At 45.5% G+C, this 18786-nt stretch overlaps 1 pseudogene; it reads right to left on the reverse strand.

The window, feature by feature from the left end:
* Positions 1-227: 227 nt before the first annotated feature.
* On the reverse strand, positions 228-344 carry LOC136637716 (5S ribosomal RNA; annotated as a pseudogene).
* Between the last annotated feature and the right edge of the window lie 18442 nt (positions 345-18786).

The raw sequence follows: 18786 nt of genomic DNA on the forward strand, positions 1-18786 counted from the left end.
ATCCTATACACACTTACTTGGGAATACAATGAAACTTACTTCTGAGTAGACTTGCATAGGTTTGTGCAGTGAAGGTCTTTAAATGTCAAGAGGCTGAAGCAAAAACACTCCGCATTGGCGGGTATTAATAGATTCCGCTATTGAATAGTATTTTGTAACAAGGATTGGGCAATAGATATACAAACCAGGTTGGTTGGCAACCTTCAGTCTCGAAAGACTATGGTATAAGCCTACAGCACCCGGTATTCCCAGGCGGTCTCCCATCTAAGTACTAACCAGGCCTGACCCTGCTTAGCTTCCAAGATCAGACGAGATCAGGCATGTGCAAAACAGGCATCAAAGGCCTGATATATTTTGACAATCAGCTGGTTAAAAAAAGTGCCCACAGCTTTATAGACAACATTCCACATTGAATAAATAATGCATCGAAAGGTAGACCCACACCAAAAGACTTAGATTTGCTCAGTCCCATCATGAGATTTACTGGAAGGTGGGCCACACACACAGACTATTCCAGGGGAGCAATCACAGAGTGACTCTTTCCCCATGTTCAGCATTTGTCACTGCCAACAAATGCTGACCACAGGGAAAGCAGAGCTTTGTGAGCACAGCTAAGGGGACAATACGCCATATTGTCTCTCAATGGACACCTCAAATATAATAAAATTGCCCCAAACACAGTACTTTTTGGTGGACTGTCAGTTCACATGTTTATCACACATGCATAGCCAACCTGTCCATGAATGATGCCATGTGCTTCAGATGGCAGATCGTGGCGCAGCAGTGAGAAAGATGCCTGCTGCCTCTCTCTAGTCCACCACCAATGGAGCTGGCACCCTTGCCTGCCTCGTCCTCTGTAGGGGCTCTTTCAATGAACCAGGACATGCAGAGTGTGCTTTCCCAGCCCGGTAACAGCAAGAGCAAGGTGGGAAGGCAAGGGGTCAGATTGCTGTGCTCCAAAGACCAGAACACACTGATCTTGCTCCTGCCCAGACTAGTTAAATGAAGTAGGAAATGCTGAGACTGATCCCAATGCGTTCTGCATTACCTGCTTTGTTTATAGAGCCTGTGTGGAAGAAGGAGCCAGGTAAGGGGCACAAGTTTGAGGGTGGCGGCAACGCAGAGGGTGGCACTCTTAAGCTGCAGCCCAAGTTGCAGCGTAACCATATGTCAGCTAATCATGTGACATGCATGTAAATTGCAGCCAGTTTTGAGTTTCTTAGAAATCAAGGATATGGCTTCAGATAGGAGCCTGCATCTGAACCAAAAAGATAGGGTTTGGGGACCTGTTTTGGATAGGTCCTGAATGCAGGCGCTCAGCAGGAGCATCCAAAATTGACTGGCCTCGAATGCTTGAAGAAAATATTCTGCCTTTCCAGCACCGCTGGTGTCACCTGCTGCTTCCTATCAATTCCTTTTTATCCTGTCAAATTAAACACATTTTCACAGAAACCCCATTGGTTCAAAGTTCTCCTTTCCATGGGGGGAAATTCTTCGCACACCACAATGAATTGTAACGATATAGCCAAGATCTGTTTGGATCTCTGTGTACCCTCTTTAGATTGCCACTGCCTGCTGTTTTCATGTATTTTCAGACAGATTTGTGACACCATAAGAGAGCCAGCCTTCTGTAGTTTCTTGCACGCACACACACACACACTCAGAGGGAGGGAGGGAGAGAGAGAGAGACTGTACATCAGTATCCAAAAGAGAGCTGCCCAGTTTGGGAGACTGCCTTGCACGAGGGAGGCTGCAATTGTATGCATACTTTCCTGGGAGCAAGCCCTATTGAATGAAGTAAGACTTTCTTCTGAGTAGACATGCATAGGATTGCCCTGTAATATTGTACAGTATTCAAGTGACATTCCTTTTTTCAAAAAATTCTTTATTTGGATTTGCCAATCGAATTGGTGGGAGACACTCAACCGCTTTGAAGCTTAGGAAACAGCCAAACATGCACTGTGACAATCGTGACTGTAATGGCGTTTTGAACTCTGTAGGCTGGAAGTAAGATGGTTTCTTCGACCTAAGTTTTAAAACAAAACCTAGGAAAGACACTGCAGTCCATGCGCACATTTACAGAAAGTAATTTCAACCAGAGTCATGTGAAACTGGGATTTCGAAAAGCTTGTGAAGGAATTGGCTGTTTTTTAATGGCTTCTTCTTCTAAAAAAATAAAGCAATTACTTTTTGTAGATAACTAATTATAAAGAAGGAGGCTGGAATCTGAAATCTAGCATGATGTAGAGAAGTATGAAAGGCAGCTTTTGAATAAGACCTCCTGACACCTAAGGCAGCATGTCAAATGCTGCTCCCTTTGCTACTGATGTACCAGCCTCTGCTCGTCTCAGTTTCTCTCTTCCACATTTCTTGCTGGACCCCTCTTCCATTCCAGAGAGCAGAAGATGAAGACGGAGTAGTGGAGGCAAATAGGCAGGCCAAGATGGGCGCCCCACACAATCTGCTGCCTGAGGTAACTACTTCAGTTGGCCTCACAGATGGGCCGGCTCAGCCGAGGCTCTGTTCTGAATGCCACAAGAATTCCTTGTAAGGAGCCATTGCAGTCTCTGGGATGTTTCATGCATTTGTAGTCAGAAACTATGCAGGCAGGACTACCCTTCTCCCCGCACCTCACATTTTCATGTACTGTAGTCGTAAGGTTGTGCATGGCCCATCAGCACCGTACAGGTTCCTGACTCCTCACATAGCCATTGAGCTTAATTCTGTTTGTGTATCAACTGGCTCAATTTCTCAAAGTGAGAATTCAGGATGTTTGAAGTTTATTGTCCACCCATTTCTTATGGCAGATGATCTGCTTATCTCCATCCCCTGCAGCTCCTGACTAGAACAAGCACATCTGAGCCATGACCGCTTCCATTCCCATTTAGATGAAGCACTGGGCTAAATCATTGCACAAACCTAGACATGTTTACTCAGAGGTAAGCTCCATTGTGTTCAGTGGAGCTTACTACTAGGATTGCAACTTCATTCACATTTGAATTAATTCAGGGTATGGCAACCTACTAACGCAGATTAAAAACCTCTCTTTACCACAGAAGTACCGGAGCCACAGCATGGAGACTCTAGTCAACTCTCTGTCCTGGACTTGAGTTGTCCATGAGTTATAACAGCGGCTGTTGTGACACATCCAGAGTTATTTTTCAAGTCATTTTGACTCAAATCCAAATCTTTCTGAAAAGCAAGTCCCAGAAGTGGTGGATAAAAAGCAAGCAAGCACACACACACAAAATGAGCCTCAAGCACACACAAAAGCAAGTCTTGACTTGAGTCTATTCAAGTCTTTTCATTTTTAGGATAAAACCCCTGAGTTCTGAGTCAGCACTCAAGTTTTTGACAGCGCTCAAGTCAAGTTGGTGACTTCAATCCATACCAGTTGCGAAAAACACATGTTTTCACAACTTGAGTCTTAGTTATCCAAGTCTTGGTCCATCCCTCACTAGCTTACAGTGAAGATGTGGAAACCATAACATGGCACCACTTCAGAGTGACTTTGATGATGAGTATTATGATGAGATGCTTAAATGATTTGAGGGTTGAGGGATAAGTAATCAGCCTTCAGTGAATATGCACATTTGTGGCATATTCACAGGCTTGGGAGAGTTCCCTCTAGCATAATTGCGTGCTTTTGCTGTACACACATACCTGGTCACCCTGATACACCCCATCTGACCTCTACACACTTACCATGTGCACAGTTTCCTATGTCTGAACACAATTCCATGTAGCTATCATATCAAATTGTGTTGTGGTGAAAGAGTTGGTGTAGTCTGGTAGCTGTGAACCTGAGCTATAAATCAGGAAGTCTCTGGTTTGACTCTTGACTCTGACGTGCCCTCACCAAGTTGCCTCCGCACCAAGTTGCCTCACGCAAGCCACTCTTTCAGTTCCCCATACGGGGATAATCCCACTTGACATACAGGGTGGTTATAAGGATTACAGCAAGATACTTCGCATAAGGTGCTTTGCCACCTTGGAAAGATAGGATCTGATTTCCCCACTTTGTGCTGAATATATCAGGTTTCCAAAATGTGTGTCTCTACACAAAGGGATATGTCCTGATTTATAAATATCCACAAAAACACTTATAAAACAGATGATGTCCCGTTAATTTATTTCCCTTACAGAGAACACCAGTTGGAGACTTTGTATTGTGATGTTTTCCCTGTATCTGAAGATCAAATCTATTCTTGCAGGCGGAGGGACACAGTTCTCTTCATTGCTTGAAAACAGAAACACCACTTTAAAATACTTTCCTTGACCTAGATTTCGAAGTACTCATTTATATTTGTGAAATGTTTTTTTTTTCCTTCCTCCTCTCTGTGTCTTCTTTGCACAAAGCCAGCTTGCTGACTGTAGGTACAAAGAGTGGAATATTCTCCAAATGCATAGAAGCCTTAATTTGATCTCAAAATCTAACTGCTGCTGTGATCAATGCCAGGCTGGTGCACTTGAGAATTCTTCCACAATCCTGTTTATTACTATATGGTTAACTTCAAAAGCGAGCTTTAAACGCTTGTAGTTGCTTGTTCCATGCAGTGCTTTGAGAGTTAAATACAGCCTAAAATGGATGGTCACTTAATTTTTTATTCGTGGCAGGACACAATTCTGGTTTTTCAAAAAATTTACAAGAGGGGAGGAGTCACAGAAAATAAATGAATGGGTTCTGTACATCTATGCATCTTTAACCTCAGTTACTGGTGAGCCCAGAAACAGTGATACAATTGTGATACAATTGTGCATTCCAACATAAGGTCTAGAAATGACACTCACTTGAATGTTTCTCAAGGAAGCACCTGGAGGTTCTAGATATCACATGTTTCTGGATTAATGTAGAGCAAAGAATGACATGGCTGATTCAAGGCAGTTTTCAAACCTGATTAGGCAGCTCATGGTAGCCATCTTCGCTCATCCATTGCCTATTTCTTTATAAATTTTCTGTTTGGCTAGACCTGGGGTCGGCAACCTGTGTTTTTAGAGCCGCATGTGGCTCTTTCAGTCATCTGCTGCGGCTCCCAAGTGGGGGCTGAAAGCAGGGTGCCTTCCCCGCTGCCACCGCCCAGCCAACCCAGCCCCGAGGGCGCCTCTCTCCGGCGCGATGTGCTGCTCTCCGCACCCCACTGTGAGCAGGCGCCGCGGGACAGGTCCACTGGTGGCAGGCGCAGGGGGCGCTTTGCAGGGACCCCTGTGGCCGGGCAGGGAGAGCTGGCAGCGCTGGTGCAGCTCAGCGGGGAAGGGCATCAAAGGAAGGGGCAACGGCGCTCTCCCACTCCCCGCGCCCCACTGCAAGCAGGCGCGGGGGGGCAGGCAGCCGGGCACTTCTTCCCTGCACCCTTCCTTCTTTCTCCCTGCAGCGGGCAGGGGGCTGAACCGTGGGACACCGCCGCTGGTGGCAGGCGCGGGGGGGCGCTTTGCAGGGACCCCTGTGGCCGGGCAGGGGGAGCTGGTGGTGCATGGGCTCAGTGGGGAAGGGCGGATGAAAGTGGCAAAGGGGGTGACAGAGCGCCTCTCTGTCACCCCCTTTGCTAAGCTAATTACTATGTAAAAATCGTACAAAGGCATTTCCGAGGCAGATAAGCTGCGCTCCGAAGCCTCCTTGGACCCCTCCAGGCTTCCTGACGCCCTTTGCCTTAATGTTGCCCCCCCCCACTGCAGAAGAGATGGGGTGTCCGACCCTGGAGCTCCCTGGAGTGCGCCTGTAGGGAGTGGAGACAGCCAAAGCGCCCTGGCTGGGCACACTGCACAATCCAAGCTCTCTTCCAGCAGCCTGAGGCTGCAATCCTAGCCACACTTTCCTGGGAGTAAACCCCATTGAACTGAATGGGACTTACTTCTGAGTAGGAATGCTTAGGATTGGGATCCAACTCCGGAATCAGCCCCTCTGGCCTTCGTGCAATTTCTCTCCTGGTCAGTGCACCTGAGCATGGAAGTCAGTCCCTCTGAAACTGACAGGGCAGACTTCCCAAAAGAAGTCTGAGGGTGAAGGATGCGATCCTAATACTACACACACTGACTAAGGAGGAAGCCCCATGGAAATCAGAGAGGCGCTTACTTCTGAGTAAGCCTACATCAGTCTTCCCATTGCTTCGATTCAGCGCAAAGCAGCATCTGTCTGTTTTTTTCCCCTCCCCTGACTCCACTTTGGAGTCAAACAAAATCCCATTGATTTTAACACACTATAGTTTTTTTATACATAGCATAAAGGTAAAAAAAAACTATATATGCAGTGTTATCTTCATTTTAGATGTCAAGATGTCAGTAAGTGTAAAGTCATGCACATTGGGGCAAAAAATCAAAACTTTAGATATAGGCTGATGGGTTCTGAGCTGTCTGTGACAGATCAGGAGAGAGATCTTGGGGTGGTGGTGGACAGGTCGATGAAAGTGTCGACCCAATGTGCGGCGGCAGTGAAGAAGGCCAATTCTATGCTTGGGATCATTAGGAAGGGCATTGAGAACAAACCGGCTAATATTATAATGCCGTTTTACAAATCTATGGTAAGGCCACACCTGGAGTATTGTGTCCAGTTCTGGTCGCCGCATCTCAAAAAAGACATAGAGGAAATGGAAAAGGTGCAAAAGAGAGCGACTAAGATGATTAAGGGGCTGGGGCACCTTCCTTACGAGGAAAGGCTACGGCGTTTGGGCCTCTTCAGCCTAGAAAAGAGGCACCTGAGGGGGGACATGATTGAGACATACAAAATTATGCAAGGGATGGACAGAGTGGATAGAGATGCTCTTTACACTCTCACATAACACCAGAACCAGGGGACATCCACTCAAATTGATTGTTGGGAGAGTTAGAACAGACAAAAGAAAATATTTCTTTACTCAGTGTGTGGTTGGTCTGTGGAACTCCTTGCCACAGGATGTGGTGAGGCGTCTGGCCTGGACGCCTTTAAAAGGGAATTGGACAAGTTTCTGGAGGAAAAATCCATTACGGGGGTACAAGCCATAATGTGTAAGCGCAACCTCCTGATTTTAGAAATGGGCTATGTCAGAATGCCAGATGCAAGGGAGGGCACCAGGATGAGGTCTCTTGTTATCTGGTCTGCTCCCTGGGGCATTTGGTGGGCCGCTGTGAGATACAGGAAGCTGGACTAGATGGGCCTCTGGCCTGATCCAGTGGGGCTGTTCTTATGTTCTTATGTTAAGAGGGTTTTGTGGCTCCCGATGTTTTCTTTTCTCTGGAAAATGTGTCCAAGTGGCTCTTTGAATGTTTAAGGTTGCCGACCCCTGGGCTAGACATATCTAAAAGTGTCTGAGTTTCAGGATCTGGCCAGAGTATTTATATGTATTCTACAAGTCAATACCAAAATATAGACACATCTGGAAGTGAAGAATATTCTATCTTTGTTTGTATACTGAAGCAGATAGTGATATGTATGTATTGCTATTACTGGGACAGTAATACAACCAGGCAGATCTAAGAAGAGTCCGTCACAGTCTGAAATCACACAGTGTGCACAGATTTTAAGTCACTTCTGCATTTCCCTTTGCATATCCAGAAGTCATCAAGCATTGGAACTCAACACTCAGGATGTCAGTCAGAGCCAGATCTTGTGGGGAACTGGGAGGAAAAAAAAGGTTCCTTCTATATTTCAAGGTATCCAAGAAATTGACACAAGGGCCAAAGGACCTTAGAAAACCCTCCTCCACCCAGCTATCCTTTGCAAGTAGTAACTGTGGCAGCAATGTGGCAGCAATTCTATCCACCACAGGGCCATCTGGTAGTATGCAGCACATGCTCTGTTGGCATCAATACATGCTATGGACTGGCAGGGGATAGGATTATGCCCAAGGACTCCATCTTTGAAGTGTTTCACGGGGAGCCCCAGGCCTTCAATGTATGATTCCCCCTAACCTAGTGGTTCTCATGCCTTTAGCTCCGCATTAACCGATTCATCAAGGACTTCAAGGCAAGGAAGATTCCTCTCTGCCAGTTGATCTCCCCTTAGAGGCTTGTGACATTAGTTAGGTTTAAACAGGCAGTGTGAGAGACTAATAGCACAATCCTATGCATGCACAATTTTTTAATTGTTTTTTTCACCTTTAACCCTGCCTCCATCTATGCAATTGGCCACTGTGGTCGATTCCCACACACATGGTAGATTTACTACTACTACTACTACTACTACAACACATGGTAGATTTCTCCTGTGCACACAGATTATGCATGTCCTAAAAAGCACACCCAGTAACAACCTTGGATGAAAGTTGTTGCATATGTTTGCAAAACACTTCCAAATGTATATCTCATTCATTAGCACAAGGGCACCAGGAAGTGATACATTATTAGTTTTTCTGTTTTCCTGTTTATTTTGTTGCAGGGCTTCTTTCAGATTTCAGAATGTTATGAGAACCAACTCGTCCTCAATATAGTCCTACATGGTATGATATGCAAATACCACTGCTCAGAGAACATCCTCATACAAAAAGAAAATATGCTTGTATTAAGCTGACCTGAATAGGTTGGTGGATGATAGTGTAAAGACCTTATGCATTCTCTGTCTGGGAATCAGGAAAACAAGCTAGTGCAAGCCATTAATGGCATCATAGGAAGGGTAGGTTTTTGTGTGGTGTTTTACTGTTTCATAAGGAAACATTTCGCTGCATTGATGGTGAGTTTGCCCTTCCTGTCGGTTAGCAAATGATAAAAGTGTAGCCTAAAATAATCATAGTCTAATACTGTGACTTTTACACACAATGCAGAAGCACCAGCTCTCATCCATATTTCAAAGAAAACAATTACCTCTCTCTCTCGCTCTCTCTCTCTGACATTCCCCCTCAACTGTTTTCTGACACATATTTTCCCTAAATATGGCAGTTCCACTTGCTGCATTTTTTGTAGATAATGCAGTACTTAATCATCTAGTTAAAGACTGAAATCATTTACCTATATAAACAAACCTAAAATAAAGCAGTAAGAGACATAAATCTGGCGCTCTCTCTCTCTCTCTGTGTGTGTGTGTGAGAGTGTGTGTGTGTGTGTGTGTGTGTGTACATATATATTTTAAAAATGCTCCCTCTAATGTTTACTTTCTGAATCAGCAGAAATAATGAATCTTTGCATCTGCAGTGATAAAGCCAGACTCTTCACTCCTCGGTATCTCCATCTTTGGCTAGATTGCTTGCAGATCTGCTGAAATTAGATGTCAGTGTAAATTATGGGGTAAGCCATGTTACTCACCAAGGCTATGAAGGGTAGACACATAAAAACAAGGTGCTATTGAAGGTAATTTCTTCTGATGTTAAGTTTTTCACATGAGAAGATTGGTGCTGATGTGGCATTTGCATTTCTGGCTTATTTTTAATTGACACAGTTTAAATCGAAGGCTTTTCTCCTCCAGGTTGTATTATTATTATGTGTTTTCCCCACTTATCAGAGCTGTAAGAAGTCCAAGGACGGTGCCACAGGGTTGAATTTCCTTTGGATGAGAGAACACTGCGACTTAAGGTGCCTTTGAAGAATTTGTTTTATTGACAAATATACAGGTGGAACATTAGCAAAGGCAAATAGGAGTCCCATTAACTTGTCCTACATTGGGTTCCCTAAAGAAACAGTAAAGACCTCCACAGCACCCCCTCCAGGCCACTTTCAGCTCACATCTCTCTTTCTCAATGTGCCCCCACTTTATAACAGGCCTTGTTTTACAACGGTCTTGGTTTCCCTTCACACAGGTGTCTTTGCAGAGCACTTGACTCAGACCCTACCCCAAACTGCCCATTCCAGGGGGAAAAAATCACAGCCATTAGCAGCGATTAAAGAAATATCTACCAATCATATCATCTGACTGTGAGCTTGCAAGCAATCTGCTTAACAAAGAGAGGTCATTATGGCCCAAATCCTAACCAAATTTCTAGCACTGGCATAGCTGTGCCAATGGGACGTGTGCTGCATCCTGCAGTTGGAGGGCACTCATAGAGGCCTCCTCAAAGTAAGGAAATGTTTGTTCCCTTACCTCGGAGCTGCATTGTCCTTATGTTGGTGCTGGAAAGTGGGTTAGGATTGCACCCTATGTGTTACAGGTTTATTTCTTGCCATTCACCCTGATGCATATAGCAGATCATGAACCATTTTTTGCAGAGCAGAAAGGAGGGCCGTGTTGCCAAGGGCAGGGAGCTCTGAGAAAACCGAAGCAGTGCAATGGAAAAGAGACAACTATGAATAAGGAAGTCTTTGGTTTGAATCTCTCCTCTGCCATGAGCTCACTAGGTGAGAACTCCCTTCCATCTGTAATACGGAGACAATAATACTGGTCTACCTTGCAGGGTTGTTGAAAGGATTACAACAGAAGACCAAGTGAAGCATTCTAAATATTTGACAGTGCTGTACAAAGGCTAAGAATTACTTATGTGTGATTAATCAGAAGTCAATCCCACTGTTGCATGAGTTTTTCCTCCCAAAAAAGTGCACAGAATTGAAATACTTAAATGCACACTTAGACACTCCCCAAGAGATGGAGAGCATCAGCAGAAGGGTTAGCATCTTTTTTCTGATGCTAGAGATTGCCCAGAAGCATCTGATTGGCCACTGTGAAAAGCAAGATAATTGATTTGATGCACCTCTGGCTTGATCCAGCAGGGCTCTTCTTGTGTTACGTTCAAGAAATAGTTTGTGCAAAATATTTAGAGCCGAGAACAAATTCCCACTGTAAAAATTTCAAGATTTGCCCCTGTTTTGCATTAGGAAAAATAACAATGTATAGCCAGCAGGAACCTGACTTCATTTGAACAACAAAACTGGTTGGGGGGGGGGGGGGTGACACATCAAACCTTTATTCAACCAATAAAGTATATCAGCACCTTGCAGAAATTAATCATTCTATACAGACAGCAAGGCCATAATTCCTGGTGGACGGCCATTTTTGTACTATAGCTTTAGGCTTATGTTTACCCAACAAATTCATTAATGAGGAAGGGATTGAGAGTTGTTGCTGCACTAAGGAAAAAAGATTCAATCAAGCAGAGAACTGGTCTACTCACAATATATCTGTTTTAAAATTAATCTATACTAAATTATAGCTGACTGCTGATGAACAGCCGCAATTCACTCCTAACAGCTCCAGGTCCCCTACGAAAATGGTGTGCATATTCTCAGAGAACGTTGCTCATTAATAGATTTCAACCATCAGAATACTGAATGTGGTGTTACCACACGTGGTAGTCTAGTTCATGTGTTTTTTGTGCATTTTCACAACTACTAGAACCTGGGTGTACAGGGACCATTTACAAGGCTCAAGACACACCTGAAGTGTATTGGCACATCTGACAGAAATTACCAAGAAGAGGAGGAGACCAGATAAAATCATCCACATTTAATTTAGGGAGTAATATAACAACAGGATGAAGGGGAAATCATAGAATCAATTCAGTCAGTCAGGTGACACAGAGAAGCTCAGTTGCACTTTTGGGAGATTCATAGTAACATGCAAGGAAGCGAGGCAAAGGGAAGTCCAATTGTTATCACTCACAGTCACTTTTAAAAAACTGTTTCCCCAGATTGATGGTCATGACTGGTGAATGAATCCTTAAAAAAATGGAGCAGAAGGACAGTAGGACTCTTGTCCATGTCAAGCCCTAGGAAAGCATGTTCTTCTATTAGTTCAGGGGTTCCCATTACTGTGAGCCATGGGAGACACAGAAACCAGTCAAGGTGCCATGGAATCCTTATGGAATCCTTAAAACCTGCTTCCCTATACAATGAATAGGATTGCAGCCCTAAATGGGGAGCCACGGCCAATGGCCCAGTAGGTCAAGGGAACCACCGGCAGAAAAAGTTTGGGAACAACTGCACTAGATGGATCAGGGTCCTCAGCTGCTGGTCAGGATAGACTTAATAACTAAATACTCCATTTCTCCCAATCCTTAGTAAATGACAGAATTAAATGCGCCCCTGCAGAATGAGGGCATTCAGTATTCAGAGGGGAGAATAGTCTTGGTGAACACTACAGAGTTAATGGCAGATTGAGAACAGGGAAGAGTGAGAGGAATGAACACTGGAGAGGATCATAGAAGAGCATGCTGTTTGATCAATGGAATGGAGGCAAGGGGGAAACAGAGAAGAAGAGAGAGAGAGATTCTCATAGCGTGAAAAGGAGGACTGTTTGAAATTGTGACTGCAGGTGAAAGCAAGAAAATTAAAGGGACAATTGTTTAGTTAGGCAGTGAAGGAGAGGAGAAGAAAAAGATGTGGAAACTAGTTGGCCTTCCCTAGGACTCTGCTGAATAACACAATTATTCTTCAAAGACACAAGTGTGGCAGATGTTGGAGTAACTCTGGCACAAGCAGGAACATCCCTAGGAGCCAACCCTATCCTCCCCCCCCCCCATGCAGCCATGCCAAAAGGTGTGTGCTGTATCCAGTGGGGAGGGGGAAGATATCAGAAGGCTTTGGAGGGAAAAGTGAAATTATTTCCCCTTACCTCTCCATAAGCCTCCCACTCCACAGCGGGTCTCTATGGACCCAAGTCTAAGTAAAAAAAAGAGGGGATAGGATTCAACACATGCTATTGCCACTGGATCCACCCCTACCCACTGCTCCCCACCCAGTTTCTCTGCCTCCCTGCCTAGTTTTCCCCTCCCTTCCTTCTCCCCTCCCCTACTGCTGCCTTACCTGCTCTGGCAGGCATGGAAGAAACTGGTGGTGGTATTGTGGCACTGCTGCCTGTGGCAGTAGTGCAATGCAGGCAAAATGGCTGCCAGTGGAGCACTCCATGTGCTGTCAGTGGCCATTTTTAACAGCAGAACAACAGCAGAAATTACCTTCTATTATCACAACATGTTCCAGCATAAACCTCAGTAGGATTAGGTTGTAACTCACTAAGAACAGGAGACAGTAAGGGTACAATTTGAGAATTCTGGACAGATCATCTATAGCAGTGCTATTCAAACTGGGGCGTTGCAACGCCCCAGCCTGAGCGCCGTGGTCTCTGCCCCCTTAAGGGGCAGGTGCAGCCTAGAGGCAGGGGAAGGCCGCTGCACAATCCCCAGGATCGTGCCACTCAGGGGGCTGCAGGGGCTTGGGTGCACTTACCCAAGCCTCCTGCAGCCTCCTGGGATGCTGAGAGCCCGGCGCAACTTCTGGCAGGGCTCCCCCACAGCAGGGAAAGCTGATGCAGAGCTGTCACACTCCACTTCCACTTTAGCAGGGGTGGGGCACGATCGCTCCGCATCCACTTTCCTTGCTGCAGGGAGCCCTGCCAGAAGTTGCACCAGGCTCCCTGCACCCCAGGGAGACTGCAGGAGGCTTGGGTAAGTGCACCCAAGCCCCTGCAGCCCCCTGAGCGGCACGATCCTGGGGATCACGCCACTGCCTTCTCCCAGTCCCCGCTGCTGCCTCCTCCCCCCACCCCTGCAAAGACTTACTGGCTCTCAAACTTTCCCAGAGAGTTTGAGAACCACTAATCTATAGGTACATGGGGGTAAATGGAATCTCTGAACTTGAGGTTCTCAAACTGGAGTGTTCTGATGACCCAACCTGAGAAGCCCTGCCTCAGGCCCCTTAAGGGTTGGGGGAAGGGAAGGGGAAAGGCAGCGACACAATCCCCAAGACGGCACTGCTGCCAGGGATGGGAGGGTTTTGTTTTTTTTTTTACTTACCTGAAGTCAGAGCCATGGAGGGTCAGGGGAGCTCTGCAGGGCTCCCCATGCCCCCAAACATCTGAAAACACCAAAAAGGGGCACTTCCTGTTATTTTTAGATGGTTGGAGGCACAGGGAGCTCTGTGCAAAGCTCCTCAGGCTCCCTGGATCCCCCAGGACTCAGGTGCTGGCTAGAGGTAAATTTTAAAAAAATATATGGACTGGCCCCAGCAGCAACACAATCCTGGAGATCATGTTGCTGCCCACAGCCCCTCCTTTGCACACACTTACCTTATTTTTTCAAACTCCAGAGGAGCTTTGAACTATTGAGGAATCATTCCTCACTTCAAAAAATTAACTCCTTATCTCAGTACAGGTGCAACCTATATATCCACGGATTTTTTATTTGCAGATTTGTCTCAACTTGAACCAGGTGGGGGGAACAGAAAGTTGAACACACCTTTGCTTCCTTTGCCCTGCACTGGCGTCTGGCTCTGTTTCCAGGTAACCCAAAACACTGCAAAAAGGCTCTGCGTCACCCAGGCAGGGAATAACCCTGGAAGAGATTCCCCTTGCAAAGGAACAGTAACACTCCTGGAGCCCCTGAGCCAGCTGAGGCTGAAGAGGGGAAGGGGGGGCAGAAAACCTTTGTAGCCAGAGCAGTGCTGCTGCTCTCTCTCACACACAGGGGCAGATGTGGTAGCAACAGAGGGGACTGCTTTAAAAAACCCAGAGTGTTTCCCAATCCCCCCCCCCTTCAGACTGAGATGGTGCAGGCTCTCCGTACTCCAGCCTACGGAAACAAAACCGCCCAGCAAGCAAGCCTTCCCAGCAAGCCAAAGCATGAGATTTAGGCTACAATCTGATCCACACTTTCCTGGGAGTAAGCCCCATTGACTAGAATGGGACTTACTTCTGAGTAGGCAAGCATAGGACTGGGCTCTCAGGCTACAATCTGATCCACACTTTCCTGGGAGTAAGCCCCATTGACTAGAATGGGACTTACTTCTGAGTAGGCAAGCATAGGACTGGGCTCTCAGGCTACAATCTGATCCACACTTTCCTGGGAGTAAGCCCCATTGACTAGAATGGGACTTACTTCTGAGTAGGCAAGCATAGGACTGAACTCTTAAAAGCTCAGCATCCCACCTGTGAAAGAAATGGGGACAACTGGCAATGGGGAGGGCTGAGTACAGAGTGAAGGAGGAGGAGGCGGAGGGGAGGGGACTGATAACAGCTGGATAACAGCTGGAATTTCCTTCCAGCCCCAAGTGTCAGGCTGCAGCGTATTTGCATAACTCTATGGAATTTAGCACGACACATTTTTTCTTAATCACGCCAGGGTCACATGATTCATAGAATAGAACTCACTTGTATAAATTGGCACCACCTGTATTTACTTGTTTGTTAATTTTTAAGGCTGCAATACCATACACATTTTCCTTTGAAGACAAGGGGACTTCTCAATAGACATGCTTAGAATTGTGTAATATGTTGGAATTGGTGCAACTCCGTATGCTCTCAAAGGGTGGCAGGAGACTGTCCTAAAAAGGGTTTAACCCAGGCGACCTCTACCTGTCCACTTCTAATGACCTATGTGGGAGGGGCATGACCCAGACCCTATATAACTCCTGAGCACGCTCTCCTCCCTCTCTCTTACCTCTTCCTTCCTTCACTGATCGGACAAGATGGCTCACAGCAGGGCTCTGCTGGCGATGCCATTTTGAGAGCACATGGCATGCAGGACGAGGCAGCTATAGGGCCTTGTTGTCTTACGTTAGTGTACCTCTGAACATATTCAGATGCTGTAACTGTACTACTAAGGAACTGTGAGTAAATGAAACTACTTTGCAACTTCAACCAGCCAATGTTGTTTGTGTTTCTTGATTAGCAGTCAGCTGGGTGTGGGAGGCTCCCTGGGGTTGATTCCCAGCAAGAAGGGGGATCTGCTGCTGAAGCTACTCTGCTTCCCCCTTAAGGAGGAAACCAGGTTTTAGAAATTCCTCCAACATAATAAACATCTTAACTTCTTGAAAGAGGAGACTGGAATGTTTGTCCCCCTTTTTCATAGGTTTATCCAAGGTTGCAACTGTGAGTATTATAATTTACTCTTGGCAATGCCTATTTTAAGTTGGTAGGGGCATTTCTGATCAGATGACTTTTATATAACCAGATAAAACTGTGTTTGAGGGCCAAATGTCACAATGTTCCTGTCATTTATTTCTAGGATCTAGAAAAGATTTAGCATCATTATAGTCACCGTTGTGTCTTTCAGGAGGAGGGAGGGGGAAGAAAAGCTTCAGAGGAAAAAAAAGTTGTCCTTTTAAAATCAGGCCAAGGATTTAGTCTTGGCTGACAAGGACTATGGGTCCAAAGACATGCAGCTTGCTTGGTCCAGTATAAAAATAGGGGCATTTTCTAACACTACTGTGATGAATGTCCTTCCCCCCCCCTTATTTTTTTGCCTGTTTTTCTGTACTTTGGACACTTTTAACTCCTCAGAAGCTTCTTGCAAGTTCAGCAACTATGGGTGCAATCCTAACCCCTGGGTTAGGCCGGCCCAAGTCACTTGTGCTGACCCAGGGGTGTCGCAAATGTGCCATAAGGTCATACGGCATGTTTGCACTGACTTTAGAGTCAGGAAGGCTTGCGCAAGGAGTTGATCCAGGCTCGGTGGGGTAAGTTTGCATCAGCCGAGCTTGGCTGATGCAGGAGTCGGGGGGGGGGGCATGGGAAGGGCGAAGACGAGTTGGGGAGGAGGCATTTCGGGGCAGAGGAAGGGTGGGCGGTGAGAGAAAGTTACCATGGTTTTTACAGTCAGGTTCAGATGGCTCTTTTTGCAAACTATGCAGTTGACACCATGTGTGAATGAGGCTCTAAGTCCAAGTTGTGGGACTAACAAATCACCACATTGTTTTTGCTGGTGGAGGGTTGTTTTTGCATGTCATCCACAAACATGTCTTGATCGAATCAGTTCTTGACCTGCCCCACAAAGGTCTGCGATGCTGCTTCCCGCTTACCCAGTGCCATGGAGCCTTGAACAACATTGGAGCTGACTGAGAAAGCATTCTGAGGCTTCTCCACAGCCTTAAACAGTACTTCCAGGAAACTGTACAGAACTGTACAGCCTGGAGCACTGCGCAGACATGGCGGTTGGGGCAATTGCTCCCCGTCACTCTCCAGGCCAGCCACTGGATTGAATGCACCCTACACTAGCTTCCAGTTGCAGTCACCAAAACAAGCTAGCTAAAATGAAGTCTTTTCTTTTAATTTTCCCTTTCCCAGAGTTCTACCTTTCCTTTCCTTTACAACTTGTTTTGAAAGGGGTGGCTACATATTAACAGGCATTGCGTAACATGCTCTAAGCAAAGAGAAAACTCGAAGTGGATGTTGTATAAGGCCAGACACAAACCATGGGGTCACATTACCTTAGTATTCCTTTGGAGACAGACAGCCCAATCTTAACCGATTTTTCCAGTGCTGATGCAGCAGTGCCAACAGGTTCAGATCCCCTCTCAACCATGAAGCTTCCTGGGCGACCTTGGGCCAGTCACTTTCTCTCAGCCTCACCCACCTCATAGGGTTGTTGTGAGGACAAAAGGAGGGGGAGCAGCTGCTCCTTGGAGGAAGGGCAGTATAAAAATGTGAAAAATAAATAGGGACCTTGCTACATCCTGAAGGGGGCTGGGCAGTCAAGGAGGTTTCCTCAAGGTAAGGGAATATTTGTTCCTTTACTTTGGGGCTGCATGCAGATGCATCAGTGCTGGAAAGTTGGTTAGGATTGAGCTCTGAATGTCCTCCTTCAGCACACTGTATTCTACACAGTTCGGTCACAGACTCTCTTGCAGGTAGTGGTCCCTGTAAAAAGTTGAAACTGTGTTTAGTAAAGGACTGTCCACTCTGTCCTCCCTCTCTCTCCCTACCTTTCCTTATATGAATATTCAATTTTTTTTCTGTTTTCACAGGCATATGTGAGGGAGTTGGTGTATGTAATAAATTCTTTCTGTGCACATTTTGCTTGTTCCGATATTAAACTTCAGGCAGTAACAGAAAATGCAATGGAAGCTTCTCCTTTGGATTGTATAAAACCTCTGACAATAGCTCAGCAGTTGGTGTGCTGAGGTGGCAGCTTATTTACGGCACAGATTAGTCTCCCTGATACCTGGCCTTCCATTCCTCTCTCACAATTGCCTCTTCTCTGCTCCAGTTTTTTTCTCCCAGTGTACACTAAGATCATAAGCTCTTTAAAACAGGGGCTGCATTATTCATTTTGTGTGAATGGGGGGGCCAGCTGAGGGGGGAACCCTGATTCATTATGGAGATCCCCACAACAGAAAACAGAGATTACAAATTTGCTATAGAACAGGCTGTTCTAAGTGTGCCTAATTTGATTTTTTTTTTTGGGGGGGGGGTGACTTGAGATATGGAAATTAAGCTATAAACAATTAATCTCTTGCATTTGGAAGAAAGAGGGGGGGAAAAATATCCATATTATTAGCCCAGAGCAGGGTGCTTCAGAATACAGCTAACAGATAAACTTAGCTGGGAAATATCTGACATGTATTTTCTGAGCTCCCTTTTATTTCTTCTATTTTTACATTTCTTTTAAAATCACCCTATTGTGCCTTCGAATGACAAAGGAAAGAACACGCTGTCACTTTACACTGCCTTTCTTTCCATGTTGTGTTTAAATAATATATTTCATTTAAGCCACCCCAGCCATAATAGAGCCAAATTCCGATAAAACTATTAGATGAGGAAAAAAACACACAGAACAGTACTGCCAAGTAACCTTCAAAAGCCGCCATAAAAAAGAAATCACAACAGAGGAATTAGAATTTAAAACATCAAAGTGCTGGTAGTACTTTAATCATGAGAGTAGTTTGGGCAGAGGGGGGAGGGAGAGGGGAGAAAGACGAGATTGTCTTTTCTATACATTTTTCAAAATTCAGAAACTTAGAAATCCCTGCACTTCGACAATCACCCAAGAAAGAAATGTAATTGTATTTCAAAAGCACCAAAACAAATGTTAATAGGACATGTCATTTTATTTCATTTTGTTAGCTGTTTTCCCTCTGAAAGGCCATTTGATGCAGATCTAAAACCAGGAGAGGTGGTTTGCCAATGTACCAGTCTTTCCTTTTTCTCTCTTTTTTTTTTTCTTCCATAGCCCCTTTGGTTTGCCT

This window comes from Tiliqua scincoides, chromosome 1 (genome assembly GCF_035046505.1).
Source record: "Tiliqua scincoides isolate rTilSci1 chromosome 1, rTilSci1.hap2, whole genome shotgun sequence".
Classification (NCBI taxonomy): domain Eukaryota; kingdom Metazoa; phylum Chordata; class Lepidosauria; order Squamata; family Scincidae; genus Tiliqua; species Tiliqua scincoides.